Source organism: Lontra canadensis, unplaced genomic scaffold (genome assembly GCF_010015895.1).
Source record: "Lontra canadensis isolate GAN:19392208 unplaced genomic scaffold, GSC_riverotter_1.0 scaffold20, whole genome shotgun sequence".
Classification (NCBI taxonomy): domain Eukaryota; kingdom Metazoa; phylum Chordata; class Mammalia; order Carnivora; family Mustelidae; genus Lontra; species Lontra canadensis.
Genome location: NW_022631014.1, coordinates 6311511 through 6335164, shown reverse-complemented (window position 1 = coordinate 6335164; position 23654 = coordinate 6311511).

The window sequence follows — 23654 nt, the reverse complement described above, 5'->3', positions numbered from 1 at the left end:
TTTGAATCCCAACCCCTACCTGGCCAAAGTAAAATTGATTGGCACGTGACCTCTGTGTCTGTGGAACACTAAAGATCTGGGCACTTAGTGAATCGGGGGAGGAGTCTACGTGGGAGTACAGCAAACACCCTCTAGCAGGGATTACTTTGTCAGTGGTTAAGACAAAATATCTCAATATATTTACATTTTTGTGTACTTAATAATTCTGCCTGGATTTTATAGTTCTGTGGATATATTTCTTAGCTAGATTCAAATGCTCTGAGGGCAAGAATGGGTGCCCCCAGTTTTTAGCCTATATGGGTGCTCAACTAGTGACTCCTGAAGAGCTGAATTAATAGCTCAGGATTTAAAAACAGACATGTGAGAGGGACAGGCTTTGGACCAGAGACAGGAAGACTTTTCAAGGGTAGGAGCAGAAGGAGTGAGGCTCTTGCCAGTGGGAGGGTCGCAGGCCTAGTGTAGGAACAGATGCACCCTTAAACCTATACTGTCCATTACGCATGTCGCCCTGAGCACTTGAAATGACGCTCGCCCGAATTAAGCTGTGCAGTGAGGGTTAGCATACACACCAGATTTTGAAGATTTAGGGTGGAAAAAAGTTGGCAAATATCTCATTACAGATCATATGTTGACATATTCTAGATCCATTGGATGAGCTAGGATATATTAAAATGAGTGTTAATCGTTTGTTTACTCTTTCGATGTGGTGGCCACAAAATTTAAAATTACATAGGTGGCTCCCATTCCTAGTGAATGGTGCTACTTTCAACACTGCATTGTAGGAGAGAGATGGACACACCAGAAGGCAGAAGAGGGGCTGCCTCTGAGGCCAAATGGAGGCAGGCTCTGGGCTGGACCCCATAACTGCCCTGAGCGAGGAGCTGTGACCTCACTTCACGGGTGTCTGAGCACAGGTTCACAAAGGCTAAATTCCACGAAGTGGCCACACCACTCAGCTAATGAGAGGAAGAGCCCATATTGGACTTTCCATCTGCTGATTTCTATCGCCCAATGGTAGGGCCCCCAAGAGAGGAAACCCCCTGGGGAGATGGTCAGAACCCAGGCACACAGCAACTGTTACAGGAGTGAGAGGTGTTTGGCTTGGAGCAGAGACCTCAGGATGGACCATGAGCACCATTATCAGGTATCTGAAGGCTCTGCGGTGGTCAGACGACCTCTGTGTAGCTCCGAGGGGTAGGAGGAGAGTGTAGGAGGAAGCTGTGAGGAGAAGGATTTCTGTGGAGACAAAGGAAGAATTTTTCAACAGTCGGAGCTGCCCCAGTTCAGCTACTCTGGAAGGCAGAGAGGGCCAGGTGTGGGAGAGGACGGAGCCGTGGCTGACGCTCGGCGAACTCCAAACCCTGAGAGGCTGTGCGGTGGTTCTGGAACACTGCTCTGTGGGGAGCTGCATCAGGATCACCTGGGTGTTATTCAGAATAAACAGGTCCACCCAGGCCTATTGAATTGGAATCTCACTAGGGTGAGGCCAAATGAGTTTCATTTTGAACCAGTGCCTTCAATTATTCTGATGTGCAGCCAGGTTTTGGAGCTGCTGGTGCATAAAGGACATTTGAGCGTCCAGTGGATGGTTCGACTATATGACTTTTCAAATCTCTTCCAATGTTGAAATTCTATTATTCCGTGTCACATAACACTTGCCAACAAAATTATGGTCCATGAACTTGGCACGATGAATCATTTCCTTATTTGGCCTGTTTACTATTTAATGGGAGGGTTTCTCTAGCCAAGACAGTAAAACTGGTAGCTGCTTACGTTAATCGAAATGAATTAGATTTTACTTCTTTTGTACCTTTGGTGATTTCGGGCTTCTGTAGTAGGGGGGTCAAGATAAAAGAAGAAATATTTTCTCATCTCTTCTGCCTAATAGGAATACCAAATTTTAACCCTCATTGCCGGGAACCTATTCCAGACTCTTTAATAAAAGCCCATTTGGAACTTTGGGTTGCTTTACTACAGATGAGGATAGCAAGAGGCTGCAAAATTCTGCCTGTGGAATGAGACTGTGTTAACAATTTCCAAGGAAGCGGTTTTCATAAGCTTGATTCATAACACACCAGTGACTAAAAGAAATAAGTGCCAAGTCCCATCAAGTTGAGGTATTGTTGAGAACACAGCAGGGACATAGATGGAATTGGAAAATGCAACCAGAGGAAAACCAGCAGCAGCAAAAACAGAACCAGGGAAGGGGACATTTATGCCTGAGATCGAAATTGGTGGTGCTCAGTCCAAAAAGAAAGGAATCCTCAAGGACTGAATTTAGCGTCACGGGACATCTGAATCACCCAAATCAGGTCGTGCACGCTTTGCTTTCGTCCTGGTCACAGCGGGAGCCAAAGAAAAGTAGGATGTGACCCCCTCTTTAAAAAGCAAATGAGGAGCACCTGGGCAGCTCAACTGGGTAAGCGTTGGCCTTCAGCTCAGGTCATGGTCTTGGGGTCCTGAGATTGAACCCCGCATTGGGATCCCTGCTCAGCTGGGAGTCTGCTTCTGCCTCTCCCTCTGCTCCTCGCCCCCTGCTCATGTGCTCTCTCCCCCTCAAATATATACATATATTATATAAATAAAATGAAATTGTCACTTCTCTGGGTAAAGCACAGTTTGTCATTTTGCTACCCTTTTCATTAAGGGATAGCCTCAAAGGACAGGAACTGACCTGAAGAAATCAGCTAGGGATGCTGACATGAGGCCAGGTAAAAAGCAAATGTGGAAGCAACCATCTTAACTTAAAGTTTGAGCCAATGACTGCTCAGTTGGGAGAAGTCATAAATGTCGAGTAGCCAGTTACTGGTTTCGGCTTCTCTATTTCTCCCTAAAGGGTATTATTTTGTTCTTTGTTTCATTCAGCTCTTAAACATGGTCTTTTGAGAACAGTATCTGGATTTAGGACACGTGGAATCCATCTTTTCCTTCTAGAACTTCAATAAAGTCATTCATCTCCACTCCGTCTAGCTTATCATATTTCTGGCACAATTACGACAACTCTATTATCATTTCTTCTTGGATACTTTGATTCTGGTCCTCCTAGCCCCTTCCAGTTCCCAGTTCAGATGATCTCTTCTGAAATATGTGAGTGGACCGTGGTCATTTTGGACTGGTGTCTACAGTTGTGAGCCTAGATAAACTATGGCCATGTGGACAGTTCAGAGAAGAATGGGGAGTTGTCAGGTATGCAGTTGGTAATAAATGCTCCAGAATATTCCCAAACTAGGATTTCTACTGGAAATTTGGAGACACCCAGCATAACTGGACTTTTGTTTAAAGAGGTGATTCTCCAAGTGAGATCTCCTGTGGTTGTGAATTAATCCAAATATTCAACTCCTTTCACCAATTTCTATTTTTTTTTTTAATTTTTAAGACTTTATTTATTTATTTGACAGAGAGAGAGAGACAGTGAGAGAGGGAACATAAGAGACAGTGAGAGTGGGAGAGGGAGAAGCAGGCACCCTGCCAAGCAGGGAGCCTATGTGGGTCTGCATCCTGGCACCCTGGGATCCTGACCACAGCTGAAGGCAGATGCTTAATGATTGAGCCACAAAGGTACCCACTGATTTCTATTTTTATGTACCACTCAGCCCCACTTACAAGTAATCTAGAATCTTAAAATTAGAACCATACTGGAATATGCAGAAAACTCTGTCTTTTCCTGAGAGTTCCAGCTATGACAACATTTGGCATCGCTAATTTGACTAATTTTTTTTAAGATGTTGTTTATTTTTAGAGAGAGAACTCTTGTGCCAGTGCATGGCGGAGGGGGGTGCAGAGGGAAAGGAAGAAAGAAGCAGATTCCCCAATGAGCACAGAGCCCCAGACACAGGGATGCTCACAGGACCCTGAGTCAAAAATCTAGAGTCGGAAGCTCAACTGACTGGACCATCCAGGTGCCCCGTTTTGTTTTTTTTTCCCCCCCCTAATGAATAGATTTTATATGTCATATGCATTGTGGTTCAAATACAAATGAAACAGCTACAGGTAAATAAAACATATACATCTACACATAAATGCCAATTGCTTGCTCTTACCTGGTGCCTTCTTCACTAGGAGGTTGAAATGGGTGGGTCTTTGGAGTCTTTGTCTCAGCCAAACGGTCTGGAACCAGGAAAGTTTGTGAGGCACTGGTCTAAAACAATGGAATAGAAGAAAAATAGAACCAGTTGTTGGAGTCAGACCAACCTGAGGTCAAGCCCTTCTCAGGGTTTCTGTGGTCTAATCTGCAGGCTACGGTTGCACACGGCCACCGTGGGGAGGGGCTCCTGGGGCTGACCCCGCCTGCACTCTGCCGGCCAAGCCCCTTACGTTAGGCTGTGTCCACCCTGGGGGTGGGAGCTGTTTGTTTTTCAGCTCGGGTACACAAAGGCACATAGGCTGCCTGCAGCTCTGGTGGTGTATCTTAGCAGCATTTAGGAAAATGCTGACGTTTCTGCAGCTCAGGCTCTTACTCTGCAGTTGTAGAGTCCTACTGTGTAGGGCTGATATTAAGGTAGTAAGATAACATATGCAAATGGCCTGATAGATACAGAGTAACAGAAGCTCAGCAAACAAGTGTGGTTCCGTCCCAGCCCTGAGCTCACCTGGTAGTGTGAAAGGGCTGTTGGAACTCCTTCTGGCTGAGGTGGCGTGGCCTAGCGGCCCATTCTTTAACCTTTCTGGCCAAGTGGAGAGGTCAAAGTGTTTGGAGACAGACTGAAGGGTCAGTCCCAATTCCCTGTTGTTCACTTACTATGTGACTTTGAGCAAGTTATGAAACTGCTCAGGGTCTCCCATTTTTCTCATCTATAAAGTGAGTACAAAAATAAGACTTAAGTCAAACGGCTATTGACAATCTGAAATGAGTTAATAAAGCATGCCCCAAAATATAGCCGGCACATTCTAGGTGCTCAACAAACTTGCCTTCTTTTCTCCCACTCCCAACCCCTCCTAGTCTAGGGCTATGTTGCACAGCACATTTTACAAAACACCATCCATGGAGAAATCAGCCCTGGCTTTCATCACCACTCTTTCCTTGGGCCAGAAAAAATTACTTACAGCTTTCCATGTAAATTTTAATAAAACCAAATAACCATTTCATAGACTTCATGTATCCTGGCGGCCATGTAGATAAATTGGGTGGGAAGGGTAGGAGAAAGATACAAAAATGGATACTAAATAGAGAGCTGGGAAACCGTGCTAGATGGATGGGGAGAGGGGTTGCTCAGGATGGGGCTGCAACGTCCCTATGAATCAATGATGTCGGGTCGGCTGGCAATCCCAGCGAGAAGAATGGAAATAGAAAAATGTAAAATTACCCATCCTGATGTGACTGAAAACCTATATGTGAAAAGCAGAACTTTAAAATATTTTTATAACTTTAGGGACAAAGATCTCTTAGTGATGACACAAAAAAGCAGAATTCAAATTAAAAACTGGATACATCCGAGTTCATCAGAATGAAAACTGTCTGTACTAGACCAGCATCATAAAATTGTCAAAAGGCTAATGGCAGACCAGAAGAAGATACTTGCAATGAATAAGTAAGAGGAAGGATCGCATTTAGAATATGTGAAGAATTAGAAATAAGACAAACCAACAGAAAAACAGCAAACACCCAGGGACAGGCAGGGCACAGAAGAGGACATCTGGATGGCCAACAATCCCAGCCGAGGATATACCCAACCTCCTTGATCATCAGGGAAACAAATGAGAATTAAAACCCCAAAGAGCTCCCAACAGATGAGCGGAAATAAAAAAGTCGGAGAAAAGCAAGTGAGAGGACGCAGGAAAATGGGAGCGCTCAGCCTCTCGCAGGCATGTGGGTCCCGTGCCGCTTTGCAGAGCCATCTGCCAGGACCTAGGAAGGGTGAAGCCGTCTGTGCTCTAGGAAATCACAGCCTCGTTGGAAATACCTACACACTGGAAACAACCTAACCCACCATCAAGCTGGGAATACATACGCCAAAGAATGCTCAGCCGTGAAACCCTTGCAGAACAATCCCAGGGATGAACAAAGCCTACTGGTGCTTGTGGGGCTCCCGTTCACAGCAGAGTGAACACAGCAGCTCCTGGAAGGATGCCCACTCATGTAAAACGATAACCCAGCAGTACTGTACCCTGTTCATCACACATATCCACGCAGGATGCAATAAGAATGAGAGGGACACCGGGCTCATGATCGAGCATGTGAGGGAAGGGTGGGAGAGTAAGCACGGTTTCCTCAGATCTGTAATATTTGTCCTTTTGCTTTTATTTTTTTAATGACAAAAGGTCAATAACCGCTCGTTCACTCTAGGTGGCAGGTATGTTAATGTTTTCACCTGGTTTCATTTAAAGATGATCTTAAAGCAAATTACTCAGAGCTATGGAACTTTGAAGATGGACGATGAAGGTCAAGTTTGAGCTTTGCCAGATGGATGCAAGTGTACAACAGTTACAGGGTATTAAATTATTAAGAAATTAGGTTGGAGTGGGAGATAAAAGGAGGGGAATGAGAAGGGAGAGGGGTAAGGAGAGGAGAAGCTGAATGAGGTGGGGACATGTTCTGGCAACACTGTTAGACGCTGGGAGTGACCAGACCCTGGGGCGGGGGTGAGGTTGGCCCCAGAGCCCAAAGGCCACCTCTCTGCTTCTCCGTCCCAGCCTCATGTACTTAACCAATGTTTGCTCACACAGGCCACCCAGAGTTTCACTTCCTGCAGTCTGTTGTCAGCTGAAGCCTTCAGCTGCTTTCTCCCTTCCTTCCCATTTAGCAGTTGGGACCAAGCCTGTGCCCCCTTTTCCTTACCCTTAGGATGCTGTGGTCAGGGCTTCTCTATCACAGCACACAAAAAAGCATCCTGTTATTTTACCTGAGTTTCTTAATACGTCATCAGTTCATACTTAAAATCCTTTTATGCTGATGGACAGCAAGGCTGGGTGAGTTCTGTCGTGCCCCACCATCAATACCGGCATCTCTTGGGGGGCCGCAGGGCTCTGGGTCGTGGGCTAGAAATGTACAACATGCCGGCAGGCCCACCGACGCTCTTTTATTGCTGTAGCTCTATTTATACGAAGCGCCTTTCCTTTAAAGGACCCAGGGATCTAATTACATGGTCATAGCAAAGAACTTAAGTATATAATAGATCCAATAATTTGTTATTAAGTACGTGGATATGCTAACTGCTTGCATGGCTTAGAGGCGCCATGGAGGACGGAGTTAGAGGCAGTGAAAATGAACCTATCAAGATGCATCTTCAGAAACCACACTTGAATAATCACAGCCTTAATAAAGCAGTTTATGCTTCGATACATTTGTAATTGAGCATTGACTTGTTTCTATAGGGTAATACCCAATAATAACATCCAAAGACTAGGACCTTTAACTCGTAATTAAATATCTTTAGTTCTATCACACAGATAGTGCAGAGTAGGGTTCTGGGGGGGAGGAGGTGATCTTTAATTTTAGTTTCTCCTAATCTTTTCAGATTATTTAATAAGCAACCCACCAATCTTCTTTGCATGCCTTTTCTCCCTGAGAAAAGAGCAAGTGCTAACACCTTTTCCCACGCAGCTCCTAGCAAGTTCCATATATCTAATATGAAAAAACATACACTGCATTTATCGTTTAAGAAGATGAAGCTTTATTTAAAGGATGTATTTATATTGCATCTCTCTTTTTGCTCATATTGGATGCTCTTAAAGAAAAAAGCAGGGAGGGACAGGCAAAAAATGTTAAAAGTTACCAAGAGAACACTCTCCTTCCTGGAATGTGTCAAGTGATAAAATTGTTTTAACCAACTAAGGCAGTGCTCCATGTATTTAATATTATATAGTATGGTCATGGCTTGATTCCTATAATGGGACTATGTTTAGTTGCTAATTGTACCTATTTCGCTCAGCTCCTCTACCCTGGGCTGGGGATCCTCCCAGAGCAAAAGAGTGGGGACCACTTCACAGCTCACAAAAACAGCTCTCCCTCTCAAACTCTAAGGGGTGCCTCAGCTCCAAAAATGCACAAGTCCTCACAGTCTGCGAGAGCACGGCAGGGCCTCTGTGCCTGACCCTACTGCCGCTCCCACCGTGTCTGGGAGAGAAGTTTAGCCAGGAGATACAACTCTTCCCAGCACTCGGATGAAGGGGTTCTCAGGCTCTGTGGTGCTTGAGCCACTAGGATTCTTGCAAGTGTTTTCTTACCAGTAACAGTGAGAGACCTGACCTTTGCACAAGGTGAACTTCACAAGTGATCTGAAAGGACAATTTCCTTTAATAATTTCCTTTAATAACAACACCAGGGACCATCTTGAAGGCCTACTTTATCCACACTACAGGCCTTGTGTGGTCATGTGCTGTGTCACATAAGACAAGTGTCAATAGAGAGTGGGACAAGCCCACACTGACATAGCCCATCAGGGTTCTCCACGAGCCTTCCATAGTTCACCTCTACTTTACATCCAGGGAGTCCAGGCTTGAGAGGGGTGACGTTGCCTGAGGTCACAGCACTCTCAGTGACAGCAGGTGGCCTCAGATCCACAATGGGAACTCCACGCTTGCTCTGTCCACACCCCACCTCCCCACCTGCCTGCATCAGCGTGGCTGGGGGACTCTGGCTCAGTGCTGTGGCCGGCCGTCTATCGCTGGGGCTGTGGCCCACTCCTGCTTGAATGCCCACTTTTCACCCAGCTCTAGGTAGCATGTAGCAAAGGGTGGCTGGGACCCGGGCAGGAACTCTTTTTCTCCCATCTTCCTGTGTTTCCCAAGTCAATGGGACTAGCTCTTAAGTAGTTGGGAGTGAGGCAGACCTAGATTTTAATTCCTCAATTGCTACCTCCCAGCTGTGTATCCTTGGGAACCTCCTTGTGTCTTTGTGAGGTTTTTTCCTTTGTATAAATGAGACTATAAATATCTCCTTAGAGTTGTGACAATTAAATAAGTTAATGGAGGTGCGTTGCTGGTAAACGATCAAGAGAAATAAATGCTTTTTTTCCTTTCCCTTCTTTATTGCTGCCTCACGCCCCTCCACCCCCCCCAACCCCTGCCCGGCCATGCTCCTCTTCTGAATATGTACATCTCTTTCCCAGGCACCAAAGGGAAAGGGGATCTGTTGCTGTAACACATTAGTTGATTTCTTAGACAACTCTAAGTAGTAAAGCTCTCATTTAGCCTAGGCAGAAATTTAGTCTTTTTAGATCTATAAAGGGCAGGTTTGCTGAGTTCAAGCGCATTAGGAAGGAAGGGCCAGGCCTCTGCTGTGGTAACAACTCTGAGTCAGAGAAGAGCTTATTTCTCATGGCGGCTAGTGCACCACAGGGCAAGTGGCTTCCCCACGGCAGCTGCTTTCATCCTGTGATTCAGTGGGCACCCCTGGTCCTACTGGGTAGTTCCACTGCCAGCTCATCATGGCTTCCACTCTCCCTGCCCGAGGGGAAGAGAAACTGAAGAATTGCAGGGAGGCTTCTCACGGCCTCACTGGGAAAGACCATGCACCTCCTCTGCTCACACTGGTTTAGCCAAAATTAGCCAGAGGGCTTTATCTGCAGGGAGAGGCATGACAAGTGTACGGTCCGTGTTCCCAGGAGGGAATGTAAGGCAGCAGGTCAACACACGGTCTTGCCCCTACCATATCCGGGTAATTAAAAGTTCAGGGAGAACACATTTTTAAATAGGTTCAAGGATCTTTAAATCTATTTATGAGCATAAGAAAATTAAGATACTGAGAACCACCACCAGCCAGTAAATGGATAAACAAATTATCATCTATCCACACAATGGAGTACTACTCAGCAGTAAAAAGGAGAGAAGAGTTAAGATACCCAAGAGTGGGGCTAAATCTTCAGTTAGGCTGAGTGAAAGAAAGCAGCCCAGGGAAAGGGAGCCCTCCCAGACGAATCCATTTGTATGGAATACTGGGAAATGCAAACAAACCCAGGGTGACCGACAAAACAGCAGTGGTTGCTTGGAGCCAGGGACAGAAGGAGAGAGGGATTACCAAAGGGCACAAGGAAACTTTGGGAGGTGATAAAAGCCTTAGCTTCACGTGGGTCTCCTTTCCCAGGTGTTATATTTACCACATTTTACACTCGAATATGTGCAGTTTATGTTCCTCAATAATACTTCAAGTTGAAAGAACAAAGATTGAGATTCAAAATTATTTTATGTATTATTTATTCCTAAAGAATGCATTTGTCTCTCAGGTTTTCTCTGCACTTGAAAGCCATAAAATGGCATTTCATACACATACTGAAGAGTCTGTGTGCCATTCCCATGCTCTCTTCTGTTTATTCCTGATTCATGGCAGAAAGAGACCACTGCTCAGGGCTTTGCAACTGAGAGAAAAAATCAGATTCTAATCTTGGTTCACCACTTGCTAGCTGCCTGGCTTTGGGCAACTTACTGAATTTCTAGGAGACACTTCCTACCTTAGAGAATTGTCATTCAAGTGCGTGTGGAGCCGTAACTGGAAGCCTGCCAGAGTGTTGTTCAACCCTCAGACACCTGCAACACCCCGCCCCCGCCAGTGTTTTGCTGCCTTCCTGCCTCACCATTTGAGACTTTCTATTTGGCCTTTACTCTGGTTTTGAAAGTGGTTCATCTCCACTGGCTTCTAGATCCTGTACTAAATGTAACAAAATTTAAGGGGTTGCCAAAAAAACTCAGTAATCAGATAAATCATATTTTAAAAACATCAGAAATATAAACCCTATAATGAACAGGGTATCAAAAATTTAAGTAAAGACAGGCTCTGTCCCTCCCAAGTTCTTGTCAAGCCCTTTCCCCAGTTCTGGCAATTCTCACCGAATCTAATGTCTTTACACCTAAAGTATGAAATAGAAATACCTCTGGAATAAATGAGCTCTATTTCAAGACTTTCAAGTATTTCTTCAAAAGCAAGGCAAGAAGGAATTGGGAAAATTGCTAGAATTGAGCAAAGGTCTTGAAAAGAAGTTGGGAGGGACTAACCTGTACTTCACTTTTAATATCTTATTCATCACGGATTTTTGTATTCATTCTTACTTAAAAAATACTTCATGGCTATTATTTATTTTGATTGCTGAGGGTTTTGGAGACCCTTAAATTCTGTGCCTGAGGTGAGTGCTCCCTCGTCCTAGGGCCCTCCACAAAGACAAACCATTCATCCCAGAGCTGCTTGGGTCAGAAGGACAAGCAAAGGGAGGCGGTGTTAATGTGTAGGTGTGTGCAGGACTTGGAAATCAACACCTGAGTTTTAACTCTTTATTCTGCATTCCCTACCAGCTGTGTGACCCTCAAGAGACAGGCCATGGGTCTCTGCTTTCCCAGCTGTGAAGTGGGCAGGATAATCACCCACTGGGCTGTTGAGGAAGTAAGACTGTCCCGTAGTGATTAAGGGTATAGACCCTGGAAATTTGTTCCCTGGGTTCAAATCCCTGCTCAGTCATTTCTCAGCCATAGGACCTCTGTTTTCTCGTGTGAAGGGATTAGAAGACATCCCAACACAGACCTCAGAGGACCCGTGTGGACCAAGAGTTAATATGGGTAAAACTCAAAACCAGGACTTGATACAGAATAACCATTCAGTAAATATTTGCTACTGTTCTTATCACCAGCCAGTTGTTTTAAGGATCAAATTTCTCAATATTCCCAATAAAAGGGTAAAAGCCCTTTAGCAGCCTGCAAAATCCCACTGTTAGCTATGATTATCACATGGCCTAAAATGACATCTGGGGGCGCCTGGGTGGCTCAGTGGATTAAAGCCTCTGCCTTCGGCTTGGGTCATGATCCCAGGGTCCTGGGATCGAGCCCCACATCAGACTCTCTGCTCAGCAGGGAGCCTGCTTCCCTTCCTTTCTCTCTGCCTGCTTCTCTGCTTACCTGTGATCTCTGTCAAATTAGAAAAAAAAAAAAAATCTTTAAAATGACTTCTGAAAATCGGTTCTTTGGTCACCTCTGCGGCCGGCTGAGTTTTGGTTGAGCTCAATTAATCGCAGAGGACAAGCTCTAAGTCTGACAGATCATGACTGAATGGAGTCATATTAATCTCTAATGAAGACAAGAGGAAGGTCGTCTTTCTCTAGAAACAACCTGAGTGGGGCAAATGGCTTTCTTTCACATCCATTTCTGGCTTTCCCCTCCTTTGAAGACAGCCCTTGAAACCTCTTTTGCATAACTGAATCTTCAAAAGTTTACAGACCCATAAAAGCAAGCAGCTAAAGGGAACCATTCAAATGAAGCTGTTTAGAAAAGTAACTGGGAGTTTCAGAAGGGGAGGACTTTCTGTAGATTAGAAACTGAAGCTTAACATTTGAAAAAGTAAAGGGACGTTTAGGTACTTGTTGATTTGATTTTCTGTAAGTAATCTGAACTTTTCCATTCAGAAGATGAAGGAAAAAAAAATGTAGTGAGGCTTTCCTATGCCCAGCTCCTCTCCACAGATACTGAAAAATAACCCCTAGAAGAGGATTTATAATTAAGTCCCTATAGATTTACTCTTTCCCATTAGGAACTGGAAACTAAAAACTCAGTCACAATAAGGACAGTTTCTTAGGGCAGAAATAAAAATGATAGACCTATAGACTGTCTCATTATAGAAATACGTACATGGAAGTTGAGTAAGTGGGAACTTCTTAAAGATTGGTTCCATTGTATTTGGGAGAAATTTAAGCTTGAATTTTAATTCCCAATCCTTAAAAATGTGGCAACATTTATTTTAAAAATAGACTCAGCTTGAATATATTTTTTTATCAGCGAGGACAAACATATGTGTCTCCTTCCACTCAATGGCGCCCCCCAGCGCTCCTGGACCAGCCGGACTCCACCATGGGGGAGGACAGAAGCAAAATGACCCCCACCATGGGGATGTAACTGCCAGGTTCAGAGAGAACTAGAAGCTTTTAGAGTGGGAACATGGAGCTTCCCTGACTGCCTTGTCCCTTCCTCACACTGTAACATCAACTCAAACACAAGGTGGTTTGTGAATCACTGAATGATTATGAATAACAAGAAAGAATTGCCTCTAAGAAGAAAAGCGTTTCAATAGGATGCTTAATAGGACTGTTTCCAGGTTCAAAAGAAGCAGCAGAAGGAAAAAAGCCTCTTCGGAAATGTCCCCACATGGGTAGAGGCTAGTTTATAGCTTTGCTCTACTGGCTTGGATTCACTCTTCTTTTCATGTGTTTGGCCTCTGTAGAAAATCTACAGATTCCACCCCCCTTAGGAAGGAAGAGCTCACCGCCACCTCTAGAGTTGGTCTTGACTCCATCTATACAGACACAGGACAAATAACCCCCACCAATACTTTCCCCCCAGTCTGGGTTATTTGTTCTAGAATACTCCAGGGAGGGCATTGGCATTCCTAGGTCACACATACTCTAGTTCTGTTGGTGAGGTCAAGTTATGCTTTGTTCTTTCTGGATTTCATTGCATGGCTCAGCTGTGAACAAGATTTACATCGTCATAAAAATGTAAATACTGAATGTTGACTCAAGCAAAAATGGTAATAGAACCATACTGGGAAGACAGGAGAGGGAGCACGTGTGTGAAAATGGTGGTGGGGGCTGGCACCAGGAGGGAAGGGAAGGTGTGACCATGCTAAATCCTCCTTTTTTGCAATAAGAACTAAATGATACTTAGAATTGAAAAATCAAGAAATAACAAGATGAACACATTAAAGTATAAACACTATAAGATTTCAAACACTATAAGATTGCTTGCCTCTGGAGAGCAATATTTGAAGACAGGGAACGTATCATGGGAGACTGCTGTGTTTCGTTAGTAGTTTTGTGGTACTATTTAACTCAGAACTCAACAAATATAGGTTTTGAAAACCATAAAAATAAAAGCAAAGCCACTCCATGTTCCACCTCCCTCCCCATTTTGCTATACAAATCCTTGAAGTTCTCCATTGTCTTTCTCTTGGGCTACCTCAAATTCATAGGTAGGATGGGTTCTATTTCTTTTTTTTTTTTTTTAAAGATTTTATTTATTTATTTGACAGAGATCACAAGTAGGCAGAGAGGCAGGCAGAGAGAGAGGAGGAAGCAGGTTCCCTGCTGAGCAGAGAGCCTGATTCGGGGCTTGATCCCAGGACTCTGAGATCATGACCTGAGCCGAAGGCAGAGGCTTAATCCAGTGAGCCACCCAGGCACCCCAGATGGGTTCTATTTCTACCCAAAGTTAGGGGATAGAGGGATAAGTGGGTTTGGCCTCCCTGTTGCGGGCTATCTAGTACGGGTGGCTCAGCATCTTCTTGACAGTGAAACACAGTGACAAAGATAATCCCGTCACCATCTGTTTTTCAAGGAGCCGGTATCCATTATGCTCTGAAGAAGAGTGACTAGTAAAAATACAAGTATGACGTCAGCACAGTATCAGGTACTTCTAGCAAAGGGAATAGAGTACCTTCCCACCCTGGAACATTTTTGAGGGAAAGCCCATCAGGGGCGTTCTGGGAGGGATTCCTGCCTTCTATGAGTGGGAGACTAGACCAGCTGCCTTTCCAATTCCACCCAATTCTAAGATTGTAAGTTGCTTTAGAAAAAAGGTCTTCGACTTCTGTTGATTATACTGCTGCATTCACAAGCCTTTCCCCCACAGTATGAAGTTTCTGGAAGATTCAGTACCTACTGTTCACCCACACCCGTCCCACAGGTGTGGGACATTTGTCAGCTGTGATAAGAGAGGACTGGAAGACACTACCCTATATATATTTGTTTTACACCCTCTCATTATTATGGACTATTTTAATAAATAGAGGAAAAGTACTGATGTCATCCTGAAAATTGGTAATAAATCTGCCCGATTTGGCATTAGTGTGACTTGTAAAGTCTTTTGATGTTCTGGAGAGCCCTGTTACACAGGAAATGGCCCAGTGCTGCACTCATTGAGGAAATACAAAAAGTCAAAGACCAGTTTTTTTAGTTAGTTTAGCATGTCTGAGCTGTTCTTAGAACCTTTGAAATACCGTGAATCAGCTATCCCAGTGAAAAGCCAGATTAATTGCAGGGTGTGGAGCCAAGAGTCAGACTCTGGCTCCAAGCCCAGTACTGTCACACTCGCTGGGCAACCTTGGGAAGGTTACTTAACCCCTCTGGGTGTAGGTTTCCTCCTCTCCAAAATGGGCATAACATCTGGAGCAGTTAGGTTATTTTCACTGTAACCAGAGTAGCTTCAACAACAAGGAAATGTATGGGATCCTATAACCAGGGGTCTACAGACCGAGGTTTTCAGGATGGTTGGTCCAGCCTCTCGGTGATGTCCTCAAGGACTCCCACTCTTTCTGCCTCCTTGCTATACAGTGTTAGACTCATTCTAATGAGGTTTCCTTCACCGTCACAGGATGACCATCGGAGGCAAGCTGGTTTTCTTGTTCACATCTAGCTAAAGATAGAAACTAGTCGCCTGTAGCTTTCTCTCTATCCCCAAATAACGAAAAAAAAGAGCCAGAAGCCCCAGCAACTTGGCCCTGAATCTCACAGAGCCAAACTGGTCCTACACCCATTTCTGAACTAATCACAAGGGGAGGAGATTGCTCTGATAGGCTTAGATTAATCCAGACCACCCTGGGGATCTGGCATCCGTGTACCAAATCCCATGGCTACCACCCAAGAGGAGAGGCAGGGGAGACAGAAGGAGACACGCCCCAGGTCTGACACAACCTCTACCTCGCACACAAGTTCATTGAGAGGAGAGAACAAGAGGACACACGGAAACGCACCTGGGGTGGTGACCAGACAACAGAAGTCATTTCTCTTCGTCTCAGCCTTGCGAGGAGAAGTGAACTACTTTCCTGGGAGGGCGAAACTGAACCCTGTCGCTGGGATGGTAGGTCTCACCAGGATGAGCTATTAGAGAGTGTCCTGGGTCACCCCCAGGGAGTACACGGAGCCACGATTGGCCAGAAGCACTGGGAGCTGCCATGGGGTGGAATGGGCCAACACAGTCTGAGTGGGACTCACGCACCAGCTGTAGGGTCTTTCTCTGGGGCTCAGCGGGACACTTCTGTGGCAACCTCCCAACAGTGGTGGCTGACCCGACTTTCTCTCTAGGCCATTGGGCCACCTGCCCCCGCCCTGGTCAATGAGGCAGAAGGCGGCCGTGAGGCTCCTGGGAAAGATCTGGCTTTCTTCTTAGAGTTGCTGCCTCTAAGGAGCGCCCTCCCCCACTCCGCCAGCCTCCCACCACCACTGACTGTGGATGTGGGAGCAGCAGGGACCACGCTTCTCCCCAAACCCCTATGGCAGACCCAAGATATAGCAGCGATGCCGGCCCAGATGCCAACAGGTACCCACTGAATTCAAACCTGTACCGGGTTAAGCCACTGGGCACTATGAGCAGCCCGAAGCAGATCTCCTCCTACAGTGCGAGGCTTTTCTGCTTCTCTTCTGGATCCCACCAGCACATTTATGGGGGGCCGTGCTTCCCACATGCTGGCCAGTGACCGAATAAGGCCACCGAGTCAGCCTAGGCTCATTCCTGGGAGATGGGGGCACCTTCCAATGGGCAACCGTAGATCAGGGCCACCCCAGAAGGCTGACCTGCACTGCAGTCTGAGACTGCCCACTCATCCTCCTGCCTTCCTCTCCCATCCCCAATCTCACCTTCCCAGAGATCAGACCTGCCCTGTAGGCTTTCTCTCCCTTCCACAGCCCGGAGGCCTTCCCCTCTCCATCCTTTGCCAGCACTGCTCCAATCCGGTTCTTGGATCTCTCCTCCTGTCTTGGTACCTGTGCCTCAGAAGACCCCCAAAAGGCAGCCATTATTGTCTTTTCCAACAACAGACTTTCCTGACAGACTCCTGGAAGATCCCTATTTTAGGAATAGAAGTATTTATGACAAAGTAAAGCATTAGTTGAGATTTTAAAGGGTTAAAAAAAAAAAAAAAAAAAAAAAAATCAACCATTCCTTTCAGATTCTGAACAATTTGGAAAATGGTTGTATAACTCAGTCAGGGATCCAAATGACCACTTTATTCCTGCAAAATCTGGAGCTGAAGCCAAAATGGTTGTCCCAGGACTTTCCACTGAATTGATGTTCCTCACTTAAGCCTGCTCAGAACAGCTGGAGAACTTCAGGCTCCAACACCCTCCACCATACCCCGACCACTCCCAACAACATCATCAGCCCCAGGAGTAGGGCCCATGGGAGCGGGGAAAGAGCCCTGAGGCCATCAACACCAAGAGAAGAGCACAAGGTAGGAAAGACGACACATGGGGGAGCAGTGACCCTGGAAAGCACAGACACCCCCCTGCAGAGCAATGTGAGCGAATGGGGCTCCTCTACCACCTCTGTGGTCAACGGAACCACATCCTTTCCCCAGGAGGGATCCAGTGGAAGGTACCCGAGAAGCTTCTCCAGGGTGTTGGAGAAGTTGAGAAGCTTGTTTCGTGAACGAGGGAGTTTTGGAAGGATAAAGGGAGAAGGTGCATTCTCCGTTATCACAATCATGCCACCAATCAAAAACAATTACAATCATGTCATCCGTCACAATCAAGTGACCGTGGCTCATTTGCCCTCCAGCAGCCACCCGTTCAGGGTGCAGGTAAGATGTGCTCCCGAAGGATTTTGAGGACAGGTCCTGACTGGATAGTGGGGCTGCAGACACAGTGCCGCAGCCTCTAATTCTGTGTACAGAGACATTGAGGGTTCCCTTTGCTTTTTCCTGTTCTCATTTTCCAATGGTCCTGATGTAACCCGCTGAGGATTTTAAATTTTATCTTTATGCACTTCCGTAAACCCTCATAAGTCCTTTCTGGATTGAGGCATGGGTTGTATAATACATAAGCTATTTATGTAAATATGAGCAGGATTTTCGAGAGCAGGGCTTTAGGTTCAGGCGGCCTGGGTTTAACAGCTTTGTTACTTCCCTGCTGTGTGACTTTATGCAAGTCTGTGTTACCCCAATGAGTAAAAGTGACGGTTCTGTGAGCTAGCTCGTGGAAAACCCGTAGCCCAGTGAGCCCTCTACAGAGGCTAGTTCCAGTTTTTATCACAGCGGACACACCCTGGAGTCTCGCCCACCCCCACGTACTCCTGCCGCAGGGGAGTAAGGCTGACCTTCCACTAGATGCCGCATGGACAATAATTACTGATGGGTCAAGGGAGCATCCCTGATGGATCTTGGGCTAGACTGGCCAGAGGAGAAAAGCAGTCTTGCGAAAATGACTTACAGGAACTCAGGGAAAGTTTGGATCAAAGCTATTTTTCCAGAGAGGCACAATGTTCCCTCAAATAGCCAAACAGCTGTAGGGTGGAGGGTGGGGGAGAATCCATGGAGGTGGTGGGTGCAAGGGGAGGTCATTAAAAGAGGATTTGGGGGCACAAAGATGCCAGACACTTGGGGGTGTTCATACATTCCCGTCGGGAGGCTATGCCTTCATGCCTTAATGAGGCTCAGGTGTGAAAAGCCAGGCATCATCCCTGTTCTAGAATCAGACGCTCCAAGTGCAGATAAAGTGCCAGCACCCAGGAAAGAGATTGCAGCCTCTGTGAGTGCCTAATTTAACACAGGAACAGGGAGAATCCTTTAAAATATGCAAAGTGCCTTGCAAGAAAGAAAAGCAACCCAGATCTGAGCAGTAATTCTGTTGCTAATTCTGTCTCAGATATTATGTATAAAGAACATTAACAACTGGGAGTGTTGTGAGTTTCTCTAAAGCCTAGAAATTCAATCAAGGCTCCCCCAGCTAGAGTAACCAGCCCCTCTTGTTTGATGTGCAAATTATAACGAGATTTTTCATTACACTGAAGCAGGAATTTACAAGCTGCCAACACGTATCTAAGAGTGTCAAGTGAGAAGCAATTTGAACACACACGTACCCTTAAAGCTATTTCCAATGTCTTCCGGAAATAGAAACACCTATAAAAACTCGGTTTAAGATCACAAAAAACCCTTTAAAAGCCCTACCTGGGATATTAGAGTTTTCCTCCTCTTCTGGCTATGCCCAATTAGAGAACGTTCTCCACCGTAAATCCCAATGAACAGAGCCGAGCAGGTGAATCGTGCTCTTTTTACAGTAATGACAAGACATAAATTACCATAAAGACTTTCAATCCCCACATTTCCAAGTGCTGCAATTTGAGAGAATGTGCTTGTCTCTCTTCTCACTTGTTATTCTCGAAACTGTTCTGGAAACGCGCTGAGACAGACAACTGGGATTCAAACGGGAAAGCCAGCCCCTTGCCCTCTAACTGCATACAGCTGAGGGGCCCACGCAGCCAGGGCTTCTAACTTTTCCAGAAAATCTGGAAACCCTATTTTTTTTTTTTTGAAGGTAATTTTCCTGATTTTTCAATCTTTGCAATTAGTTACAATGTCTATGGAGATATGGTGGGTTTGACAAGACGTACCTGGGGCTGACGGTCCAGTGGGCCACCTCAGTCTGCGGGCTTCTGGTAGGTTCTCTGCCTTCCGGTCCCCAGAACCACGTCTGAACCGGGCTCTGACCTCGGATTTGGTGAGCCTCCCAGCGCTCCTCCCTGGCATTGGAAGCTGCCAGATAGCTCTGCGGTTTGGGTCTTGTTAGCTCAACAGGCTTTGGAACCAATCAAAATTTGCCAGTCAAAACACCACACACCTGGGGGCTTTAACAACGGAAACTAATTTTCTCACAATTGTGGAGGCTGGAAGTCCGAGATCAAGATGTCCTCAGAATGGGTCATTCCTGAAACTTCTCTCCTTGGTTTGCAAAGCAGTGTCCTCCTGATGCTTCTTTAAAACATGGTCACTCTTCTGGGCATGGTGGGCTGTGCAGGGGCTGGTGCTTCTCTTGTATCCTTATCTCTTTCTGTAAGGATACCTGTCAGATTGGATAAGGGCCCACCCTAAAGGGGCTCTTTTAATGTAATTATCCCTTTAAAGGCCTATCTCCAAATACAGTCACATTTTCATGTTTGAATTTTGAAATAGATGTAATTCAGTCCTACCTCAGTTAGCCCTGTCCCAATTCCCAATTCCTCCCCAAAGGAGAGGGGAGCGGGAATATGAGCATGCCTTATCTGTTCAGCGGCCAGAGAAGAATGTTTCTGGAAAAACGTAAGACCAGATCACTCCCTCACTACACTTGGACCACTGCACTGATCTCTTTGGAACTGTCTGGACCCCTCAGATAACTCCACACAGCCTCTTCCACCTCACCCACCTTTTCTGTGGGTCTGGAATTTCCAAAGGGAGGTGATAAGGTTTCTATTTCATAACATCCTCTGAGGTCAGTTGCCTGCAAAGATGGCCACCAGCAATCCTTCCGTTTCTGAATGGTCACGTCACTTCCCCCACCAGGAGGTGTGGCCTACTTGCCTTCCACTTGAATCTGAGTTGACTCTTGTGACTTGCTTTGACCAGTGCAATGCCCTGCCAGTCTATCCCAGAAGAGGCCTGGCTGTTCCACTTTTGCTCTGTGAGAACCCTGAGACTACCACGCGGTGCAGAAGCCCCAGCTGGCCATGTGGAAGAGAACAAGGATGCTCCAGCCAACAGCTCCTTCATCACACAAGTATCTCAGATGAAACCACAGAATAGTGAGAAATAATAAAGTATTGTGGTTTTAAACCATTAACTTACGGGTTTTTTTGTTTTTTGTTTTTTTAAATGCAGCAATACAGAAACACCTCTTCCCGGTGATAACCCTCCCCTGTTCTTTCTACTTTTTTTTTTTTTTTTTTTTTTTTTTTTTACCAGTATTTCAATCACTGTGCTCAGTTCAATGTTAGGAAAGGGAATGATGACCTTTCCGTGAAAGGGAGTGAATTGAATTGCAGAACAGAATCTGCATAGGAAATTTCTTACAGTTCATGTCTTCTCTTGCCCTCCAAGCCTTTATTCTTAACTTACATGGAGCTACATGTACACACTGCCTACAAGGATTATGTGGAGATGCAAGTGACATAGACAAAGACTGGGTGGGACATTTTTGTAACTGGACTTAAAATGTAAGGCCATCTGAGTCTATCTCTGAGGACAGGGAAATCATTGCTACAGAAAGATGCTTAGGAGAAAGGGTGTCACTGGAAGTACCATTTATCACTTCTGCTTTTAAAGTTTCATATTTAGGGGCACCTGGGTGGCTCAGTCGATTAAGCATCTGACTCTTGATTTCAGCTTAGGTCATGATCTCAGGGTTATTAGATCGAGTCCTGAGTTGGGCTCTGTGATGGATTTGGAGCCTGCTTAAGATTCTTTCTCCCTCACCCTCTGTTCCCCTTCCCCCTCTCTAAAAAAAATGAAAAAATAAAATAAAATAAAATAGCAGTCCTTCTATTCTCTTAAAAAAATAAAGTTTCTTATTGGTTAGGTAGTCAGCTGGTCTTTGTTGCATCATATCCAGGTTGGGAAGCGTTTTGTTTTGCTTTTTAGAGTGAAAACCAAGGCAGGAAGAGATTAAATAACTTACTGAAAGGCAAAACATCGGCAGACTTCAAGGAGGCTACTAGATTCTTGGTGTCAATATTGAGTCATTCCTTTGTGGTGTAGACATTGTGTGCATAGGAAGGAATGTGAGGGTCCACCATTTGGCATGCAAATGTCCAGAGGGCAAGGCCTTGTCTCATTCCTCTTGATAGCTCCCACAGCTCCTCAGTCTGTGTGAAGTCCCACTGACTCCCCCTCAGTTTCTAAGACAGTAATTTGGATGGGAAGATCTGGGTTCATGTCCTGGTTCTCCTACTCCTAGGCTGGGTGATGGCTGTCAAATCAGTAAAGGAAGTCTCCATTTCCTCTTCTTTAAAATGAGACTATTGGGGCACCTGGGTAGCTCAGTGGGTTAAAGCTTCTGCCTTCGGTTCAGGTCATGATCCCAGGGTCCTAGGATCAAGCCCCGCATTGGGCTCTCTGCTCAGTGAGGAGCCTGCTTCCTCCTCTCTCTGCCTGCCTCTCTGCCTACTTATGATCTCTGTCTGTCAAATAAATAAATAAAATCTTTAAAAAATAAAATAAAATAAAATAAAATGAGACTATCAACAGTCTTACTATTACACCTACTACTACTGCTCTCTGCTTCAAAGGATTATGTTAAGATAAAATTTAGAAAAGGAATGTGAATACTCTATAAACTGAAAATACCAAATATAACTTTATTATTATTATTTTTAATTTTATTATTATTAAATGTCCTGTTGTCCATTTTCATTCTCCTTATCACTTCAGAATAGAATGTGCCTTACTTAAGACAGGGAAAAGGGCATTCACAGGGAGTTGAGAGACTTGCGTTTTAGTTTTATCTCTACCAATTATTGACTCTGGGTCTTGGGAAAAATCACTTAATTTCTTTGTGTCTCTTTCCCCAGAGGTTAGAATCTTAGGATCCTATGATTTTCTACAACACTATTATTTCTACTGATATACAGAATGCTGCTAGGCATCAGGAAACAGCTGCCTGGTCACTCAGGGCTGCCAGCCATATGGCTGCAGAAATGGGCAAAATTATTAAAGTGATCTTCAATAAACTATAAGCATATTTATATACCACACTCTCATATAGGTAAAAAAAAAAGTTAGAAGCTCTTGTGAAAAGAAATATATTAAAGTACACCATTAGAGTGATTTCAATATTTTAAAACAGTTAATTCACAATTTATCAGACTCAAGCACTACTACCCCAGTGGGACAAGTATGGCATAGATATTAAATATTAAATATTAATTATTTGATATTAATATTAAATATTAAATATTGTGATTTTGATTCCCCCCAAATTTCCTAAATATGATTACTTTCTTCTTAACTGAAGTGACATGATAACTGTTTAAGTAGAGAATGATTTTTCTATTTTAAGATGTTACATTTGAGTACCCTTAGATTTCAAATTGTATTTTTCTTCAAACTGAAACTTCACAATTGCTGCTGATGTAAGAAAATGTCTTAATTCAGCTCTTTGTCTATTGGGCCCCTTGTCTCGGGAAACAAAATGCATTCTTTGGAGAGTATAAAGCTTGCTATGACCCTGCTGAGTTATGAATAATTTGTGCCATCCAGAAACAGTACTCAGTTTGAAAATACCATTTTAAAGACATCATTTGTTGTTTGACTACCATTTCCTATTTCATACAAAAATTGGAAAACTAGAAATGTGAGTTCTATTCTCTTGGGACTTATATCCTCATTTATTTGATGTCTGCTTACAACTTGAAAACGTTGTGAGCTACCAGCATTCTGTTCTGATAACTTTGAGGGGGGAGAAGGAGGGAATATATGACATCATTTGAAATTTTAAAAGGCAACCAGAGTTTGCATTAAGCAACTCTGTTTCCAGGGAACGTTGGCAAGTCATCATTTTCCTATCCTCTCAGTCCTTGATGACTTCCTTAGCTCTCAGTCCTCCCAAATGGAGAGGTCAAGGGCTCATCAATCCAATAAAATATAGACATTAAAAAAAAAAAAAAGTCGGGGCTCCTGGGTGGCTCAGTGGGTTAAGCCGTTGCCTTCGGCTCAGGTCATGATCTTAGGGTCTTGGGATCGAGCCCCGCATCGGGCTCTCTGCTCAGCAGGGAGCCTGCTTCCTCCTCTCTCTCTGCCTGCCTCTCTGCCTACTTGTGATCTCTCTCTGTCAAATAAATGAATAAAATCCTAAAAAAAAAAAAAAAAGTCAGTGTGGACCAGAACTTCCAGAATGGTGAAGTAGGAACCCAGCAGACATTCTTTCTAGCAAAACAATAGTTTAATCGGTAAAAATGATATAAAAGGAAATAATTTAAAGTCTCTGGAAATTGTTTGAAGGGCA